This window comes from Callospermophilus lateralis, unplaced genomic scaffold, assembly GCF_048772815.1.
Source record: "Callospermophilus lateralis isolate mCalLat2 unplaced genomic scaffold, mCalLat2.hap1 Scaffold_312, whole genome shotgun sequence".
In the NCBI taxonomy this organism is placed as follows: Eukaryota; Metazoa; Chordata; class Mammalia; order Rodentia; family Sciuridae; genus Callospermophilus; species Callospermophilus lateralis.
Genome location: NW_027513736.1, coordinates 882,063 through 904,410, shown reverse-complemented (window position 1 = coordinate 904,410; position 22,348 = coordinate 882,063). Strand labels below are relative to the sequence as shown.

Sequence of the window (22,348 nt, the reverse complement as noted above, 5' to 3'; positions counted from 1 at the left end):
TTCAACATACACTTTTGCCATCTCTCTCCCATCACCAAATTTTCTTTCTTCCTCTCCCTCAAAAAGTTTTCCACTAAGGTTTCACTCAAGAAAAATTAATATTTTACATCTTCTGTTTCTTTACAGAATCCTCTTTTCCACCTTTTTATCTTCTGTGATTTGCTTCTCTTAGGATATTAATTTCGTTGGAACTCTTCTCACAGGAAGTTGCTCTTTCTTTCAAGAACAGATGTTGGTATTTTCCTAAATTTATTCTATCCTGCAACTAATTTCCATGTTATCATCCCTAACATTCCTCCACCATCCTGTAAAAACTCCAGCTGCTTTAGATGTCACAAGATACTATTCCATCTCTACATACTCACAATAGCAGCAAACCATCAAGTTCCCAGTTGATCCTTAAAATTCACTGGAATTTTATGTATGAGTTAACTCATACTCCCCATCAAAAGCTGACCTAAGCAATTTACATATTCACATAACTTCGACCAGTCTTTTCTTTTTTTTAAACTTGTTTCTTGAATTCAGTCTGCCATACCTACAACAAATCCTTGTCTAAGCAGGAACATTTTCTCAATTATCCCCAACAGACCTGTCCTTTGACCTCAAAGGACTCTATACTATAATCCCTTGAATTTACTTCCCCTTTCCTATCTCTTGTCTTCTCATCTACAATCTCATCTACAATCTCTCAACTTCTAAATAAACCTACAAACATAAGACCTTCTGTGTACATTCACTCTTCCTTCCCTCCTAATACAAAGGAAGAGGGTCTTCCTCCTTTCCAAGTCAGTCCTTTGTACCTTCTCAGAAACCTTAACATATTTAGTTCTTCAACAATATGTTCATATTTTAGCACTTAGCTTTGTCAAAAGTGACTTCTACCATATCCTTTTGTCACTGTTCCTCAAACCTTCACATCCTCCCCTTTATTTCAATTACTAGTAATCTTCTGGAGTATTCTATAAACTAGAAGCTCCATCTAGCTCTTAAGTATATTTATATTATCATAATTGGGTATTTAATTCACAACACATAAGTATTTATTACACTGAACAAACAACTGAGTACAATGTCAACTTCTTGATTTTTCTTAAGAAATAATAATCAAAAAATATTGAAATAATACAGTTAATGACAACTACTCCTTAGGAAATAAAAAAGGACTTACCTCCAGTTCATTTTCCAGTTTCATTACTTTCGTTTTTAATTGATTTTCTATTAAAAAAAAAAGGCAAATGGTTCAACTGGTTAGATTTACCTCAAAACAAATTTTGAAATGCATTTCAATAAAACAATAAGATTATTTAAAAATATTACATTATAACAAGATTATGTAAAAGTAACCATTATATACCATATCCACAAAATAGATCTAGAAATGTCTTCAAAACAAATTTAATTTATTTATTTCCTAGAATATATTAAATTTGATTTTCTACTATTCAACAAATAAATAGAATGGTTAACACAATAAAGTTTTTCTCAAGACACTTACCAAATTTTGCTTGTTCTTCTCCAGCTTTTTCAACTTCTTCCAAAGCTAACTCTACTTCTTGAGCTTTCATCTAAATATTAAAAAAAATAAAGTTACTTGAATATACTTTTATACTAAAATGTGTTAAAAATAAAAATTGTTTTATTTGCTGTTCTAATCCTTAGTGCCTGCAATGGCTGGCACATGGGAACAGTCAATAAATGTTATTTGAATGAATAAATGAATGATTTTCTATCCTAAGGTTATAATGCATAGAGCTGCAACAGTTTGAAGCGTTTTTGATTCTTCTTTTAACCTCAACTCTTAAATGCAAGATTGAAACTTCTTCCTTTGAGATATCTTCACAAATATTTTGTCTATTCAATTGTTTCTATTCTAGTTCACAAATTTATGTCTGAACTCCTTCAAGATGTTATAGCTGTTCAGTTCCAATTCCCTTCATTTTCTCCTATATAACAGCCAATTTTTTTCTTTTCTAAGGCATATTTTTGTATCTTGTCAATTATGATTTAAAAGCCTTCCTTGCCAGTAGCATACAGTACACCTTTAAGACCCTTAATAACCTATCGCAACCTGTCCATACAACATCTGCTTTCTCTACAACCTGCTACAAACTTCCTGCACTTGTTTCCTCAAATAAAAACATATTTCCTATTCTAATATTTACTTATAACCTCCAGCTTTAGAATCCTCTTAGCATCTTACCACTGCCTTTCACTTATCTAAAACTACTCCTCAGTCTTCATCATTTTACCAAATCTTCTGATACAATATAAATCACCATTCCTTCCAACAAATCCCTACAACACTCAATGTCTGCATTTCTCATTTGGACTTCAAGATGTATGTTCTTATGTTATTTTTAAACATTCCTATTCCATTTCCCTAACACATTCTTTTAGGAAATTTAGAGTAAAAAATTCTCTTTTATATAAAATTTTCAATTCACATTTGTTAACTTATTTTTGAGTGTTGCTCTAGACATTACTAAGTAATTTCATAGAGATTACCTTATGTAATAACAGACACTGAAATCTAAGAGTCAAAGTTACTATTAAAATATACTGCATACAAACCTTCATTAATGACTGAGTAATTCTGAAAAGATGGATCACATTTTCTTGATTTTCATTTTTTAGGTCACTTACTTCCACCTAAGCAAACAGAAAAGCAACTATTTTATAACCTTTAAGCAAAATATAAGAACTCTTCCAATTTTAGCATTCAATGATTTCAGAGGCAACTTAAATTTATCACAATTGTCTCTGTATCATTTATTTATTAACCACCTTGGATAAGGAAATCAATAAATTGTCTGCCAATTCTTCTTGACGAGGCAGGTCATCTGGGTCAATTTTTATTATTTCTTTCCAGTTTATATTAGGTGACATCTTGAATTCTTTTACTGTGCTCCACTACCTGTAACAAAACAGGTGCGAATTAGCATCTTCCAGGTAAAAGGCAATATTGTGTTTACGGTATAAATGTAACTCTACAATGCTTTAGCAAAAAGCTATAAGGCCCTTTCATCGTAAAACATACAAGTATGCAAAGCAGCCTTGACCAAAAAGATAGCTTTCCGCACCGGCTAAATGAAACATAACTTCTTTGATAAAGCTAATCTAGGTCAGAACAATCTGAGTCCTCTTCTCCACGACCCCAACACCGAAGCTTGTGAGCACCCGATGGTGTTTGGAAGGATGAAAATGATCCCTGATTCTGAGAAGCAGGAATCGAGGGTTTTAAAAGTGCTCAAATGCGCAAATAAACAACTGAAATGAGTGAAGCTGTGCCACAGAAACGAACTGAGGCAAGAAGGCTGGATTGCAAACCAGAGGATAGAAGGGGCAGGGTGGTGGCCAGGCTATTGCGTGGGATCTCAAGCTAAAGAAGTCGCTTGCAAAGAGACTACCGCTTAAGAGGCTCCACCCACCTAGACCAAGCTTGGCAACCAGGTATAGTTCCTCATCCACCGCACCCACCACGACGGGCCCCGCCGTGGCCCGTAATGGCTCCTTTTCGCCGTCCCACGACGACTTTAGGTCCCGCCAACTGGTCGCGAGCAAGATAATGCGGCGGCGGGGGCTAAGCGACACCAGTCCCCACCCACCCAAGGCCGGAACAAGGCCCCGGATGCCTGGAGAGCCTACATTTTACGATGGTGGATGATGCTTTACGCTTAGTCTTCACGCCCCGCTCCTGGACTCCGGGTTGAGGACGAGGAATTTGACCAGAGTGAGGACTCGAGCTTCCAGAGTGCAGGTCTACCTTGCGACAGTGCATGCTGGGAAGTGAAGTCACTGAGAGGAGAAGATAGGGAGTTCCCGGCGTGCAATGCGGAAGGCTGCGACGGTACTGGGGAGACGAGGGAAAGACCGGGAGGCGCGGTGGCTGAAGTGTGTCCTCGCCGGTGGCCTGAAGGAGATAGAACATGACTGTGTCTTCGATGGCGTCAATCGCTGGGCCGCTCTTCTTGAGATTTCCCTAAGCTGTGCCCTGGTGGATCCGCTCCCAGGTGAGGTCGGGTTGTGGGTCAGTGGCTAGGGAGGAGTTGAGGGCTGCAATCCCGGTTTAGAGAAGCCCCAACCCTTGGGGCTGAAGGGCCTGACCCGGTTCTGGAGAGGTGGGAAGGCACCACCTTCTTTTTAAGCACGTGCAAGGGGCGCTCAGGGTAGTGTCTCCTGTAGAAAACGGGTGGGAAAAGTTTTAGCTTCATTTAATATGGGATTTGCCGTGATGCGTTGAAGTAGGGGCTGCGCAGCGATCATGGTTTAGGGCGAGTGAAGAATTCAGAGGACGCTGCATCCTCGACTCCACCGGTCTTATCCCCCCAGAGTACCTTTGCCTTCAAGGATTGAGGGGCTTCACGGAATGAAGACTGAAAAGGTAGTACGAGTGAAGGTTCTAGAAAGGAAAGGCAGTACTTATTTGGGCCACTGTGGGAGCTGGAAAGAGAAAGGCCCCCAAGATTCACCAGTACTGCTGCTGTCTCTTGGTTTGGTTCTTGAGGATGATAGTGCCTTCTCAGGTGTTTAACAATCTTACTTGTCCAAATTTTGATCATCTTGCTGCTTTCAACTATCTGTAATATAATAAGTAGGCAACTTTTCTTAGGAAGCTGAAGGCATGAAATCTAAGTGGCATTTCTAACTGTGTCGACCAATGTTTTCCCTTTCCATGTTTTTTAAAGCACATTTTTATGCTATAAATGACAGTAAATATTCCTTTCAAAAGTGGATAATAGACTGTCTCTAAACCGCGTGTTTGGGTAAAACAAAAACAGCTCAGGAAAAAATAAAAACATACCAATTTTGTGAAATAAATTTTTAAAATATTTATCAGATTTGTAGGAATTATTATGTATTTACTTTTATGAAAGATTATGTCAAATATATCATTTATTCTTTGAACCAGTCCAGTAAAATTAATATTTACATTGTTCTCACTTTTCATTTAAATGAAGAAGTTGAAGCTTAGAAAGGTTGTTTCTCTGCTGTGACTTAAAAAATGTAATTAAGTACAGATCTTTCTGGCTAGAGGAATGACATACCGAGGCCTCCTCAGACATTCTGGAGAGCAATATTTGTGTACTTGCTCTTTAGACTTGCTGCTTTATTAAATATTACTCTCATTTTTTAACTTTCTTGCTCAAGAAATTGAATTGAATTCTTGAAACTTAAATAAGTATCTTTGTAATTTGGCAGAGATCAAAGTCAATATTTATCGATCACATGTAATGTCATGTATGTATTTACTACTGCATATTTCATATTAGGAATTTGTTATTTTTACAGCAGCACTTTGCTTTTATTTTCATTTATTTTCTTTTTACTCATGTATTAGATTTGTTTGTATTGGTCTTTTCTATCCTGCTTCCCTCACTTTCTCCTTAGTATTTATGTTCTCAACAATTCATATTGCCTGGTCTAATGGTAAGTTTTATTCTTATTTTTTTAGAAATGAGAATAGGTTCAGAGAAATTCAGTAATTTCCTAATAATGAATGAAGCTAAGATTGTAAATCTCAATGGCATTCAACTAAGAGCAAAGTCTTATCTTAAGTTTAATTCTTTAACTCATCCTAATATTTTTGAGTTCGTACACTGCACTACAGGGATACAGCAGTAATTAATTTTTCTGTGGTCTAGGTTCTTATGCTTTGTAATGTGTATCTAACTGTAAATGAGGAAATTTAACTCAGGGACAGTATAGGAAAAGGCTTAAAACTCTCCATTAATTTTCATCACTTTTTCTGCATCAGTTTTTGCCAACAGATATATTTATGTGACAATTTTGTAAATAGCCTTGTTACAGGAACACTTGCCTGGACCTGCCTCTTTTTCCTAGGCTTTTATGAATAGTTTTATCTAGCCAAAATCACTTGACAAGAAAGCCTTGCCTTTTATAATTGCTAACCCGATTCTGTGTTCTAAACAACTTATGTTCCTTAGATGTTACTTCCTTTTTGCTGACTTAACAAAAATATAAATGATCTTTAGAAATTTTGTATACTATTGTATATAGCAAAGGCTTTGTTTTACCTTGTTTTCAGGGAGAGGAATAAGTTTTCAACAAGAAGCTACTTGTCTTCCTTCGGCATGAGTAGACTAGAAAGATTAATAGGGTTCAGTGTGAATAGTCATGGCCCACAGCACATGCCAGAAGAGTTTTTCAAAGTTTAAGATAATAATAAAACACAGTAGACTACTCTTATTGTTAGTGATGGTATAATAATGAAATTTGGGAGAATAACTCAATTTCCAAAAAGAAAAAAATGAACTGGGAGGACTTAATCCTTTGTGTTAAGTATTGCCAAATTCATATAAAATTTTCCTATAGATTCATCTCCCCCCACTATACTATTAGATTTTGACAGAAAATTAGCACCAATATATTGTTGTTGGAAAAATTGTATTTTGAATTTTTTTTATGTATCTCATGAGTGATTATTAATTACAGTTGGATCTTACGACATTTCAGTTTTGTAAGTAATCTTAAATCAGTCATCCATTTAAACTACATGCACTTACAAGTGTTCTTATATGCTAGTTAAAAAACACAAACACAAATTCCTACAACTAAAAGCAGTGGTCAATTACATTGTTATAGTATGGCCTCCAATGAATCATGTACATCTCTCCTCTATCCCCTTTGTAACCTCTTGCCATCACCTCAACCTTTATTTTGCAGATGATTCTTAGGGACTATATTGACTTCACAACTGAGCACATAACATACACTAAGAGGACCACCTCTCTCCCTTTTTCTCCTGTTCCCTTGGGGAATGTTTAAAAACAAGTTACAATTTCTCCCACATTCATTTTGGATTCTTTCCCACTTTGCTTTGCAGTTGTCTTTATCTTTACATATTTACACCTGCCCTTTTTAAAAATATCTTCACTGTCATTTGAGTGTGGGGTCGGACAGGAGATAAGGCAAATGCTTTTTCAATCTCTCCACATTCTTCAAACAAAAGCATCATCAACTTTTTTGTGTGGATTAGTGGTGGTGTACAAGTCCATACCTTGAAACATAGTTAAGCACTTCTGGATTCAAGATGAACCCTATGTAATTTCTCTTTTAGTTGAAAACTGTACTTGCCCAAAGGATACAGCTGACTTCCCTTCTACTTTGTCAAAGAGGATTTTGCATTTTTTTTAAGTCTAGTACATTCTAAGTTCTTACTATCTGATCACAAAAATCCTTTAATTCCTTCTCATGTATTATACATTCTTTGTGTTTATGTATCCTTTTAAAGTTTACATCTGATTTTAAATCAGCACCTACTCTTCCTATACAGGTAGAACTTTTACTGCCGAATGAAGTTTTGATTTTATTTCATATTCTTCCTCTGACCTGGCCAGAACTCCAAAGATATATCTCAAATTTTAGATGGTTTGGCTCTGTGGATGGTGTATTTGTTTCCTATTGCTGCTGTAAAAAAAATTATCAAAAAATGTAAGAGATTATTAAAACTCATTTTATTATTTTGTATTTCTGGAGGTGAGATATTCAAAATGGGTCTCAGTAGACTAAGATTGTGGTATCAATAGGGTTGTTCTCCTTTTACAGGCTCTAATGAAGAATATGGGCTTTTTGTTGTTTCTTTGTTTGTTTTGACTTTTTCACTTTCTAGAACTGGACCGTTCATTGGTTTATGGCCCCTAACCAGAAATCATTTACTCTGAGCTCTGTTTTTTGACTTGTCCATCTCCCTCTTTGACTTGTTAAGGACTCTTGCCATTATATTGGGACCACTCAGATGGATGATCTTTTGAACTTAAAATCCTTAAGTGAGACTTTAACACCTGTAAAGTCTCTTTTGCCACCTAAAAGGTTCACAGGTTCAGAGGATTGGAACATGAATAATTTGGAGTGTCATTATTCTGCCTCCTTCAGGAAGTAACACTAAATTAATGGTAATGACACATCACAGGCCAGATAATCCTATTGTTGTTTGTTTTTTGAGAGTACTTTCCAACTTTATCTTGATTATGAAGCTGATTTTTCCCCAGGTATCATCCAGTTAATATAGTTCTTTCTTCTCTAAACTATTCCTTCGTTGAATCCTTTCTAAGCATTTTATTTTTATTAATCTTTTCTTGTATTTTATGTTCATTTTTAAAAAATTGTCATCTGTGAAACCTATTCGCCAGACTAAAAACTTTTGTTATAATGGGACAAAGAAAAAAGTGATAAAGATCTGTGTCATAATCTCATATGCCCAAAGGGCCAAGCAGATAATATAAGTAAATAAATCTGGGGAAAGACAGGAAGAAATAGTAGGACTGTAGTTAACCAACTACCATGTAACTGACTTAGAACATTCAGGACAAGTATTTTTACAAGATTTTTGCCCAACTAAACTAGGTTGCAGTACCTCTGATTTAGATTGGGTTTTAGATACAAAGTACTAAATTGAAAGTTTCATTGACACTTTGGAAAAACCAATTGCTCATTGTTTTTTCAAGTATTTGTTTTCCCACAAAAATTAGGCACATCTGGAAGATCCATTGCTAGTTGTTTATAATTACCTTACATATATCTGCTTTCCAGGTGTTTTGACCTATGACAATTGATAGAGTTCATTATCCAGTTAGCTAGAAACAGATCAAAGATTAAGTGGTATGATAAAGAACTATACTAGGGGTATGAAAGCACTCTTGAAGAAACATTTAATTTTGCCCTAGGTTAGAAATATAAAGAGATAATCAATTTATGCTTCTTAGAGGTGAAAGGCATTTGAGTTGAGCTTTTCTCTAGAAGGATTAACATGCTTTATTAACACTCCTTACATATTATCCATCTACCAAATTGTGCTTACTTAAAAAATAAAAAGTGTTGCCTGTTTTATTTAATTTTCCCTCTTGTTGTTGTTTCCAGTTTTTGCCCAAAAGTTCTTGTGGAAAAGATGGCTGATATTAATCTCAAAGAAGTAACCTTAATAGTAGGTGTGGTTACTGCATGCTATTGGAACAGCCTCTTCTGTGGTTTTGTTTTTGATGATGTTTCAGCAATATTGGATAATAAAGACCTGCATCCATCTACACCTTTAAAAACTTTATTTCAAAATGATTTCTGGGGAACTCCTATGTCTGAGGTAAGTAAATACTTATTATATGAGACATGATTTGTACTTGTATTAAATTGGGCAGGAAGTTGAAGATGTGATTACAGTGGTATTTGATTCTTTTCTTGGCTGTATACCTTCATTTACTTTTTAAAAATATAATATGTGTATGTGAAAACCAAATGTTTAAGGAGAACATTAAATACAAGTCTGTTTCTGGCTGAGTAGGTCTCTTTTTTTTCTGTCTTGTTAAGTCAGGCAGAAGAGATGATTTGTAATTGTGATATATTTAACCATTTTAAAATATAGTAACTTCAGTATAAATAGATTAGACTATAAGGGTAAAAATAATAAGTACATATGTTGCCGGTTTCACAAAATTATGTCATATCTCATATTTTGATTTTATATTCAGAACTTTAAAATTGTGTTCATTTTCCTGAAGATATTTTACTCTGCCTTTATTATGAAGGTCAGTGTTAGGCTATTCAGGATTAAACCCTTATCCGCTTGGGATCTTACAGATGATCTAATATTAGTTTTATTAAATACCTTGAGAAAAATAAATGAAATTATCTATCTAAAATGCGTATCATTTAGACTTTAAATAAATTGTTATTGAAACATATGTAATACTCTATTTGTTTCTTAGTCATTATTTGTAACCTCTTTTCTCATTCTCCAACTTTGAAAGCTTCTCAAAGGTGGGGCTGGGTACTTCATTACTTTAGTCATAAACATATAATAAATTTTTTATTACATAGGCTGACCTTATTTTCCTCCATCCTTCCTTAAAAATATTTTTGATATTAAGAGGAAAGTATGACCCTATTATGTCATAAATTATTTCTCGAGAATTTGTTTTCCTCTATCCATGCCCTTTATCCCCAAAGACTCTTAAAAATTTGTATCCATCTCCCCAACCTGTGCTGGTATATTTTATGATTTGAGTTGAGATTTTGTGGTTGAGATTTTGAACTGGAAGTTTAGCTGGCCAGATAAAGGAGTTCATAAAAAACTATCGTGTCATGGTGTTGATGCTGTTTTGTGGTTTTATTTTTTCAGCATTGCAAACTGAAAATTTGATTTTGTTCAGAGTGCCCAGAAGTAGGCAGACTATAAGAACTCATTAATATACTCAAACAGAATGATGAACAAACTAGAATAACAGTTTATTTATAATCAAGAATATAGTTTGAGGGCTGGGGATATGGCTCAGTGGTAGAGTGCTTGCTTTGTACGTATGAAACACTGGGTTCGATCCTCAGCACCACATAAAAGTAAATAAATAAAATAGATGTTTCTACAACTAAAAAAATATTTTAAAAAAGAATATAGTTTATTTTATTTATTCCTTTATTTTGATGGACATATTCTCTCCTATCCTGTAGGTAAATGTGACACTACAGAAAATTTTTTCTACAGATTATTGAGTTGTTATATGAGGTTTCACAGTAAGCCTGAAATTAGCACATCCAAATATCTAAAATGATTGATATTAAGTAATGATAGCTTGTAATGCCTGTGTACGTGTGTGTGTTCAGACTTAAAAAGAATTTTTTGCCAGGATACATTTAAAGACATATTTTGGGCTTAGGGCAATCTCTTGAGCCATATGAATACAACTACTACCTTATAAGGGACCTTTGGATCACTGTGGATTATCACTATGGAAGATCATTATGGTTCTTAATGATTGGATTATATCTTTAGTGGGTCCATTGTATGATTATGTAGTAGGATCCGTTTGATAATTCAGTGGATCACAACATTGTATCCTGGAATATGTTCAAAATATTTTAAAAATCATTACCAAGGCTATATGTAGTTACTTAGATATTTTTCAGATTTGGATGTGTACATATACATTGGTATTTTTTATCTTCTTTTGCTTGTACACATGTGTGATCTTTTGGTGATTGTTTTTGTATGGATTTGAGTAGTTTTTCAGTAAGTTATCCAGGATGTTCTATGGTATAGCTACAGCTTGGAACCACTGAGCTAATGAGCCACATACTCTTTTGGCATTTGATCAATAAAGTACCTTATATTAAGATAACTTTTATTATGGTAACCTCTGCAGAACTTTTTTGCCATTCTACGTTGAGGAACAGGGAGCTTATTCATTCATTATATTCATGCTTGTTTCTGCTGTCAACTAAATATCAAAAGTAATTCAGTTTTTCTTTAATATACCTAAATTTAATAATGACCTGATTTGTTCATAGTGGCCTTAGCTATTTTGCATTTTCACAAAACCTGATGTCTAATAAGAAGATTATTATTTGTGATAGTGGAATCTTTAGTAGATTTCTAATGAATTATTTAAATAATTAGTTATATCAATTATAAACCTTTTAGTTGATCATTACCTGTACATCTAATAGAACTAACCAAGCAATTATGTCTCCTGCAATTTAATTTATGTATATCTTTCTGCTTTCTGATTTCTTTCATGTGGCAAATAAGTTTTACATATTTGTCATACTAACACTATAGGTACTTAGAAGGTTTCTGTTGTCTTTTTCTGCTTTCTAGTAAAATTGTTAATTCAGCACAGTACCTTACAATTTTAGATGCCTCAGGTTAAGCTTGAAGTATGTACTGGAATAACTAAGCAACAAAGAATATTCTAAATCATAGAATATGTATGATGTTAAATACATCAATACAGCGATGTTAAAAATGTTCCTAATTTCAAAATAGAGAATGTTTGTTCTTTGTATCTACTGATATTCCTTAGTAAGGAAGCGTAAGGTTGAGTCTATACCTTTGTGACAGAGAAAACAGAATATCAGATGTAGAAAAGAAGCTAAGTGGGCCTAGGGTTGAAGCTCAGTGGTAGAGTGCTTGCCTAGCACATGTGAGGTACTGGGTTCAATCCTCTGCATCACATAAAAATAAATAAATAAAATAAAGGTATTATGTCTATCTACAAATGGAAAAAAAAACACCTTTAATTTAAAAAAAAATAAAAGAAGCTAAATGTAAATATCCTTTACGTAAAACTAAAACCAAGTAAGTAGATAATATATATTTTTGAACTGTGTATTTTATTCTTAAATCTACTTTGATTTTGTCTTTTGATAAAAAGTGGTTTTTGTTGAATGTAACTTCTACCTTATAGAGAAACTAATTACTTGATTTCTTTTCAACAAAAATTCACCACAAAAGTTTTTATTCTTCTATTCCCAAAAAAAACCAGTTTTGCTGTTAATGTTACTCCCTGCATAATATTTGGATAATTTTACTTTAATATGCTCATATCTATCCATTATGGAAGTTTTTCATAAAATAACTTAAGTATCTTTTTGAATTATCATTATTCAAACTTAACTGGTAAACATTCTGATCTTACATTTCCTTTTGAAGATCTGGCAAGCAGTTGTATAACCTTTTGCATTGGTAATAGAAATGCAGGCTTTACAAAGAATCCCATATGACTAATGCCACCATTGTTCTACCTTTTTAAAAAATTTATGTTTTTAACAATCCACAGTCTGATAATCAATATATGAAAGGGAGGAATTCACCTTGTTTTTTGGAGTAAGGACATAGAAAAACAGAATATAAAGCCGTCTTCTATATATGTTTTACAATTTCTCAGCCAAATATGAATATCCTTAATAGTACAAGCAATGATTAGGTTTTGTAACCTGAAGGATCAAAGAACTTTAATAATTAATGGTTGTTTTTCCTTTTAGGAAAGAAGCCACAAGTCTTACCGACCCTTAACCGTATTGACATTTCGCTTAAATTATCTATTCAGTGAACTAAAACTCATGTTGTATCATCTCTTAAATATGATTTTTCATGCTGTGGTCAGTGTGATATTCCTTAAAGTCTGCAAACTTTTTCTGGATAATCAGAGTAGCATGATTGCTGCTCTGCTTTTTGCAGTGCACCCAATACACACAGAAGCAGTAAGTAAAACTGTAAATTGATTTTATTTAACTGTAAATTGATTTTTAAAAATTATTTTATCCTACAAATCCCATATCATGATTATACTATCACATGTTTGCTGGGAGCCATTAGCCAAGTAGGTATGACAATTTCCTTGCCAGCATACCCCCATGTTTCTTTAGTGGAAGGACTCATGGAAATAGGACATTTTGCAGCGACATTGCATGTAAGGTGACCTTGCTCAAGGACCAGGGCGGATCAGTGTTTAGGGTGTTCCTGGGTTTAGGATAATCCGAGTTTAGGGCGTTCCCCATTTAGAATAGGGCGTATCCTGCTGCCTGAGTTCCCCTTGAGTTCTCAGGGGATTCAGAATATATTTGGGAGACAGAAGCCCAAGTGGTGTGGATTTGGGCAGAGAACGTGGATTTCCCCAGAGCGTGTTTGTAGACAGCCGGTGTGAGATCAGGAATAAAGAATTGCTATTTGAATCTACAAAGCTGTGAGTGGCTCGTGATTTGTGCCCAGCCAGACTGTGGCACATGTTCAAGAAAAAAAATTAATCAGGATTTTAATCCAAGTATTTATAGACTGTTAAATTAGTATAGGTCTTAACTCCCTCAAGTACAAAATCTGCAAACTGCATCAACTTTTTACATTTAGAATAGTTTTGGAGCTATAACATTTATTCATTCAAGAATATATGATATGTCTAATCTCTTAACTTGAGTAATGTAGAGGTATAGTTCTTTTTCTTTGCTAATGGTTTTCTATCGATATTGATTTTAAATACAATTTGTCAACTTGTCAATTTTGTATTTTAAAGGTTAGAAAATAGTAAGGCAAATTCAAGGGCTGAGAATACATCAAAGTAGCTGAACAGGCATCCTAACAAATGATGATACTCAGGAGCTTTATATTGCTGTTGCCATGTGTTTCAAAATCATGAGCCATCTTTGCTATTGCCAGTATTATCCATCAGTCCCTTCCTACCAAGAAACACACAAGCTATTATTTCATTTTTCTTGGTTGCTTTAAAATTCCACATTTGCCTCCCAGCAAGAGCTAAGAATATTATGTTCAGTTGCTTTGTTACAAGTTTTCCTTCGAAGCAAAAGTTAATTTGTGTTTTAAAGGAAGATCATGTCTCTCCCATATAACTTCTTAAACCACATGGTATCTAGCCAAATAATTTTTCCATATGTTTACAAAAGGGATAGATTTGTTTTAAAATTTTATAGTGAGTTCAGAATGCTCCAAAGGAAAAGCTTTGAGAGTTTTATATACATTTTTTTAAAGGTCTTTTGAAAATTTATTGTCCTTTTATTTTGCAGATTTATTGACATATGGCTTACTAAGTTTATGATACCTTTACTTTTAAAATGTTCATATTTTAAGTAAATATATAAAAAGTACTTAGCTTTTTTAGAGAATTTTTCTGAATGTTGTCCTTAAATTTGTAAGATATTATCAGTAAAAATATGCAGCATCTCTATACTAGTTTTACAACTTTCTGGGAATCTATAATTATTTCAAAGCAAGTTAAAATAATCATAAAAGAACTGTTAAAAAGGGTCACTGATTTCCATATATGGAAAATACATAAATTCACCATCTGAGGGCACTCAAAGAATGTTTACAAAACAGAAACATGCTTTTGAAGTGTTATGGGACTTTAGTTTCCAGCTTAAATGTTTGTTACTATTATATACAGTAAATTTTCAAGATATATTTCATTAATACAAACCCAACTCTTTCCCTTTTTAGGTAACTGGTGTCGTAGGAAGAGCAGAACTACTGTCATCTATCTTTTTTCTTGCAGCATTTTTGTCATATACCAAATCAAAAGGACCAGATAATACCATAGGTAAGTGCCTGACATTTGATTTTTATTTCTGTCACTATAAAACTGTATCAGATAAGTTTTATTTACTGCAAGTGCTTCTTCTAAAATATTATTGCCACATTGGGTTTATCCGTGTGTATTGTTCTGCCTTAGTACACATCGAAATACGAAGTATATAACATTGCAAATATTTTTTTTAATTTATGTATATTTTGTATTTTATCATGAGCCATTAGGTTCTATATTATCTAATATTGAAAACCAAATTATATCCTATAAAACTAGGATATAATTAGAATCAGGCCAAATTGTTTTGTTATTTGTTAAGAACAAAACAAAACAAAAAGGTACCAATGCTTCAGTTAGGCAACATTAAAAGCCTGCTAGAGTTTGACTTTTATGTGTGTTGATTATACTTCAGTTATTTATTGAGCCCCTACCATGTGTTCTTCTTTGGAATGTATTTTGTATATATTAGCTCAGTAGTCTTAATGATGCTTGGCATCATTAGAAAAAAAAGTTCAGGCAATAAAAATGATTTTTTTTTTTAAGAGCGCAGAAACTGAGGACACGAAAAGGACTTCATGTAGAGTTTTTTTTTTTTTAAGTTGTCAGTGGCCTTTATCTTATTTATTTATTTATTTATTTATTTATTTATATGTGGTGCTTAGAATTGAACACAGTGCTTCACACATGCCAAGCAAGCGCTCTGCCACTGAGCCACAACCCCAACCCCTTCATATAGTTGTCTTAACCTTTATTTGATTAAAGTTTTTTTCCTTAGTTCCTAGGGGATTTTCTCACTATTGTCCCAATATACTCATGATAAGCATCCTAATTTTGTGTGTTTGGAAAATAAGGTTAAAAAACAATTTAGCCAAACAACTTAGTAACTTTTAGATATGTGATATGAATAGATTTGCCTTTTACTGCTATGTATAATACCTTCTTGAAATAGCTTGAGTGACAGCATAGCATAGTGGTAAAAGTATGGACTTGAGAGTATGTTTTCAAATTCCAGTTTCACCATTTATTTACTAGCTCTATTTACTACCTTGGACAAATTACCTTTGTGCTTTAGTTTTCTCATTTGTAAAATGTGGTTAATAATAACTTTACCTATGCAGTCCATCATCCAGTAAGAGGTAGTTCAGCAATTAATATGGAATTATAAAACAGTTTTATTAAGTGCCTCTAAAACAAAGCATGAATGATAGAAAATATTCTGTGATCTTTAATACCATGATCAGGCTTTTGCCTACTTTTCTAACTATGTATCCTGCTGTTCTTTCTAATAATTTACTCAGTTCTTTTACTGATTTTTTTATTCTTCATAATTCTATTATTTTTTTCTAGTTATTTTGCCTTGTGAGTTCAAGCCCCGTGTTCTCCTAAAGTTATCAACCACTTGGCCTATAGAAAATGCCAAGACTGCTGTGTTTCTATCCTGTGATTTTTGAAAAGTTGACAGGAATTAAAACCCAGGATGGAGAGTTCCAGGTTCTCCATACCACTGTTGGTACATATTACTAACAGTTCTATCAAATATTCCCTAAAGTCTCTTAAAAAGAATTAGCACAGAAAAGGACTAGTCAACCATCCCTCTGAATTTAAGAGGAACTACATGGAAGTTACTACCTAAGGGTAATTGGTCACTTTGCCTCCCCACTTTTTTTTTGTGTACAAGTTGTATCCCTCATCTATCCTCAGTTTTACTTATTTTTATCTTTTTTTCCCCTCTTTAAATTTGTTTTTAACTGATGTATAATAAAAAATTCAAAATATTAATGGAATACCATGTGCTATTTCAGTACACATATATATTGGGTGATTAGGTTAAACATACCTATATTGGGAAATGTTTATCATGTCTTTGTGGCTGAGCCACAACCCCAGCCCTGTACTTTTCTTGTTAGACAAAAATCCTTTTGTCTAGCTTGTTTAGATATGTGATACACATTGTTATCTGTAGGCACCCTACTGTGCAGTTTAACACAGTAGAACTTCTTGGGTCTATCTAACTGCTACACCTCCCCTGAGTCTCCTCAGCCATTAGTAACCACCATTTCTACTCTCAATTTCCATGAGACCAACTTTTTTATATTCCAGATATGAGTGATACTATGCAAAACTTGTCTTTCTCTGCCTGACTTATTTCATTTAGCATGATGATCTCAACTTCCATCCATGTTGTCACAAAATACAGAATTTCATTCTGTGTATGGCTAAATAATTTCCATTTTTTTGCATATATGTACCATGTTTTATCCATTCCTTAGTTCATGGGCGCTTAGTTTATTTCTACTTCTTGGCTCTTGTGAATAAACAGGGGAGCACACGTGTTTCTTATACTTACTGATTTTATTTTCTTTGGATATATACCTAGTACTAGATTGCTGGATCATAAGGTAGTTCCTTTTTTTTTCCATTTTATTTTCTTTTGATAATGTTATTTTTAATTTTTGAGGAGCCATCCATACTATTTTCCATAATGACTGTACTAATTTACATTTTTACCAATAGAGTGTAAGGTTCCCTTTGCTCCACCTTCTTGCTGGCACTCATTATCTTTTGTGTTTTTCATAAAGGCCATTCTTCTTACTGGAGTGAGGTGATATTTCATTGTGATTTTTATTTGCATTTGTGTGACAATTAGTGATGAACATCTTTTCATATGCTTGTTATCCATTTGTATGTCTTCTGAGAAATGTTTATTTAAAATCTGTCTTAAATGTTTTTTAGTGGGGCCTTTTTATTTCTGACTAAATTTAGAAATTCCTTATATATTCAATATATTAATCCCTTGTCAAGTTTGCAATGTGTAGTTTGCAAATGTTTATCTATTTTGCTTTTGTTACCTGTGCTTTTGGGTCTTGTCCAAAAAATCCTTACCCATTCCAATATCTTAATGCATTTCCCCATGTCTTCTTTTGGTAGTTTCATAATTTCAAGTCTTACATGTAATCTATTTTGATTTAATTTGGCTTTTGTAACTGATGAAAGAGAGGAGTTTAGTTTCATTCTTTTGCTTGTGTATACCAGTTTTCCTAGCACTGTTCACCATGCTTTTTGAAGACTTTTCTTTCTCGACTGTGACGTCTTAGCACCTTTGCTGAAAATCAGTAAACTGATGTAGAAGTGACCCATGACTTCTGGGCTCTATTTCGCTGCTGCACTGTCCTATGTTTCTTTTTTAATGCCAATATCATGCTGCTTTGATGATTATAGCTTTGTAGTATAAAGCCTCCTGCTTTGTTTTTGTTTGTTGTTGTTGTTTTAATCTACTCCTTACCACCATCAAGATTTCTGAAGTACAATATAATGAAAAGGAAAGGTGAAAGTAAACAAACAGATCTGTTAACCTCCTTTTTAGTTCACATTTTAAAACAATCCTCAACAGCTGTTTACCCAATTTAAATTAAACCATTTAAATCACGTGAAATATAAAAAAATTATTTGGATCTATTTTTTCATGAGCGCTCATCATATATGATATATGGACATACGTACATTCAAACATATAACACAAAACACAAGTGTGCACACATAATATAATACATACAACATATAACATAATAGTAAAGGCCTTATAACTTTTTACAGGTGAAATCTCCATTGCAATGTTTAAAAACTCTATAGTCAAAAAAATATAACTGATCAGCAAAACATTAACCTAGGTCTGTATGAGCTCAAAAAACAAAATAGAACTTCATGACATGGGAAAGGGCAATAATAAAATAGATATTGAAAAAAGCATTCTGGTTCTGTCGCAGATGTAAGAATAACCAAACTGGAGTTCTGGATATCAGCTGTTATTTATTTGAGATTTTATCTCTGCAATTCCCACTAACCAATGTAGCTGCAGATTTCTGTAATGAAGAAGCAGATAATGATCCACTCCAAGGAGTAAGGAGAGACTTGGAGACAAATTTTTAAAAATTTCTCTTACATTCTACTTTAAATGCAGTCCCTAGTAATACCCATACAAGCATACATATTGAAGATAACCCCAAAGGCCTGAGAGTTTTATTTTTTAAATATGAAAACCACCTTTCCCTCTACTGAATCTTTTCCTGGGGTTGATGTGGGAGACCAACCTTAGACGTAATTGAGTCACACTCCCCGGCTGGGTGCTGAGATGCTCAGTCAGAAATGTGGCAGAGCTTTCCCCACCCTTCTTGGGTTCGAGGGTCGGTGTCTCATGCATAGGTGTGTCTTGCTACCGCCTCCCATGGGTGAAGCTATGCTCACCTGTTCCTTTGTAATATAATCCCTTGTCCTGTTCAGGATAGAATCTTCCGTGGAAGTGCCTTGTGTGTGTCTCCTTCTCTTACTGTGCCCTTGGGTGTGGCCTACCCAGGTGTCAGTCAACCTGCTGACAGTGGACATCATAAAGATAGACTCAGCCCCCTGAAACCTGACCCCTTACCTCATTTAAATGGCTTCTCAATAACCCATTTGACCAAAATGAAAACAAATTTGTGTTGCTTTCGATACCTTTGCCTTTCTTCCAGGTGGATGACACACACCTGTAATGCTAGCCACTTGGGAGGCTAAGACAGAAGGACTGAAGCCTGGGCAATTTAGAGAGACCCTGGCATAAAATTTTTAAAGATTTTAAAAGAGTTGGTGATGTACCTCAGATGTAGAGCATACCTGAATTCAGTCCCATTGCCAGAAAAAAAAATTATATTAAGAAAATAAATAAGCAAAATTAGTATTCCTCATAATACCCATTTCTAATCTAAAAACATGTACTTTTTAAAAAATTTAATATTCTTATTAATTGTTGATGAATCTTTTATCTATTTATTTATATGTGGTGCTGACAATTCAACCTAGTGCCTCAAACATGCTAGGCAGATGGTCTACCACTGAGCCACATCCCCAGCCCTGTACTTTTCTTGTTATTGTTTGTTCTCTAACTATACAATGGTAAACTACTCCTTCTGAGTATGTAACTTTTTCCCCCAATTTTTACTATTTTCTAGAATAATGGCTCCTCATATGCAGTAGATCTTCTGTACATATTTGTTAAATAAATGAGCAAGTAGATGAATTATTTCAGATTCTAATTGAAAGGATACTAAAGCCTTCTTTGGACCTCTACCCTTTCAACTCCTTAGTTGGTACTTAGTACTCTGCAGTAAATAATTTAACTTCTGAGGCCACAGAAAGCTTCATTACCATATTTGTATTATGCATTCTGTCTAGTATACATTAAACCTGTGTAAAGGTTTTCAATTTGTAGTAATTCAAATAACTTCAAATTCTAATTATTCATGTCCAACCCCTTTTTGTAAACACAAATCAGTCTCCGTGCCTTTGCATTTACTTTTCTTTTTTTCCTTTGCATTTACTTTTGAGGTTTTGGCTCAAATGTTTCATCAAACATTGTCAGTAGCATTACTCATCTTTTCCAGTCCTTTTTATTTCCCTTTACTGTTTTTTTCTCTTTACTTTCTTCTTTTCTCTGTAACAGTTTACTATATTGTTAATATGTGTGTTATGTATTATTCATGTCATTACTTTTGATTGTAATTTCTCTTACCTCATGCCCTGGAAATGTAATAGATATTTAAAATGAGTAATTTAATAGAGGATAGCTGAAGCTACGTATAAACTATTTAATATTTTTAAATACCTACTTTCAATGCCATTATTTTCCACAAATTTTTAATACATACATAGCCCTTCTGTCTTACCTGCTCTGCATCACTCATTGGCCAAGCTTATTCTTATTTCTACTCCTTTATTTATACATCCTCTTTACCAGTTTTTCTCTTTTATTTATATTCTTCAATATTCAACTTTACGTTCATCTTTTTTATGAAAAATCTTCTATTGATTTCTTTCCTTTATGAATTTTGAGTTGAATGTAACGCTATACTTTAGACCTTGATATAATCAGTAACATTGGTATTGATGATTTTGGCCTAATGAGAATATGAGTTTGTCTTGTATTATAAATATTATACTTAGTGTCTTCAGGGTTTGGTTTGGTTTGGGTTTGGTTTGGGGAGGAGGGTGCCAGGGATTGAGCTCAGGGGCACTGGACCAATAAGCCACATCCCCAGCTCTATTTTGCAGTTTATTTAGAGACAGGGTCTCCCTGAGCTTGCTTAGCACCTTGCTTTTGCTGAGAGCCTTGCTTTGAACTCTTGATCCTCCTGCCTCTGCCTCCCAAGCCACTGGGATTAGAGGCATGCCCAGCCAATATCTTCAGTTTTGGGGGTTTCATTTGGTTTTTTGTTGTTTTCCCTTTGAATAATTGTAGTCTGTAGAGTACATTCAAGCTTAAAACAATTTCACAAATAGATATATTTCTGAATTACGTTCTATACCAAAAGAAAATATATTAGATTCATGAATTATGTTCCTGTTCATACCTGGAGTTAATGTTTTTTATGGGTAAAAACTGAAGTTATACAATCATACTAACACTTTCAAACTGGAAAATAGTGGCATGTCATGTTTTCATATAAGAAGACTGAAGTTTAGAAAAGTTGTTCAAAAAGCAGTTAATAGTTGATACAGAATTAACCTTCATAGTTCATTGCTCTTTAATCACATTATTACTAAATAGCACATTCACTTAAAGATGAAGTATGTTTTCTATTTAAACAAAACATAGGTATATTCTATTGTATATTTTTAAAGAATGGTATGGATTTAAATGTTTATTAACCTGCTTCATTTACATTTTTATAATCCTTTTTTTGTGAGACTGACCTGACAGTTTTTAAAGTTTTTATTAGATATAAAAAAGTATATAGATACTTTATTGTAATTCCCAGGAATTTGTATGTTTTTTATTTTTATTTATTTATTTATTTTTGAATCACATCGGTTACAAATCCACGTTTTTACATATTGCCATACTAGTAACTGTTGTATTCTGCTATCTTTCCTATCCTCTACTATCTCTCCCCTCCCCTCCCGTCTTCTCTCTCTACCCCATCTGCTGTCCCTGTTTAATGTTAATCTTTTTCTCATGCTCTTCCTCCCTGCTCTGTTTTTAGTTGCTCTCCTTATATCAAAGAAGACATTTGGCATTTGTTTTTTAGGGATTGGCTAGCTTCACTTAGCATAATCTGCTCTACTGCCATCCATTTCCCTGCAAATTCCATGATTTTGTCATTTTTTAGTGCTGAGTAATACTCCATTGTGTATAAATGCCACGTTTTTTAATCCATTCATCTATTGAAGGGCATCTGGGTTGGTTCCACAGTCTAGCTATTGTGAATTGTGCTGCTATGAACATTGATGTAGCGGTATCCTTATAGTACACTCTTTTAAGATCTTCAGGGAATAGTCCGAGAAGGGCAATAGCTGGGTCAAATGGTGGTTCCATTCCCAGCTTTCCAAGGAATCTCCATACTGCTTTCCAAATTGGCTGCACCAATTTGCAGTCCCACCAGCAATGTACAAGTGTACACTTTTCCCCACATCCTTGCCAGCACTTGTTGTTGTTTGACTTCATAATGGCTGCCAATCTTACTGGAGTGAGATGGTATCTTAGGGTGGTTTTG

General features: G+C 33.9%; 1 pseudogene; it reads left to right on the top strand.

Annotated features, from left to right (window-relative positions):
• Positions 1–3,885: 3,885 nt before the first annotated feature.
• LOC143640492 (protein O-mannosyl-transferase TMTC3-like) overlaps positions 3,886–22,348 on the top strand; it is a 50,641-nt pseudogene continuing 32,178 nt past the window's right edge.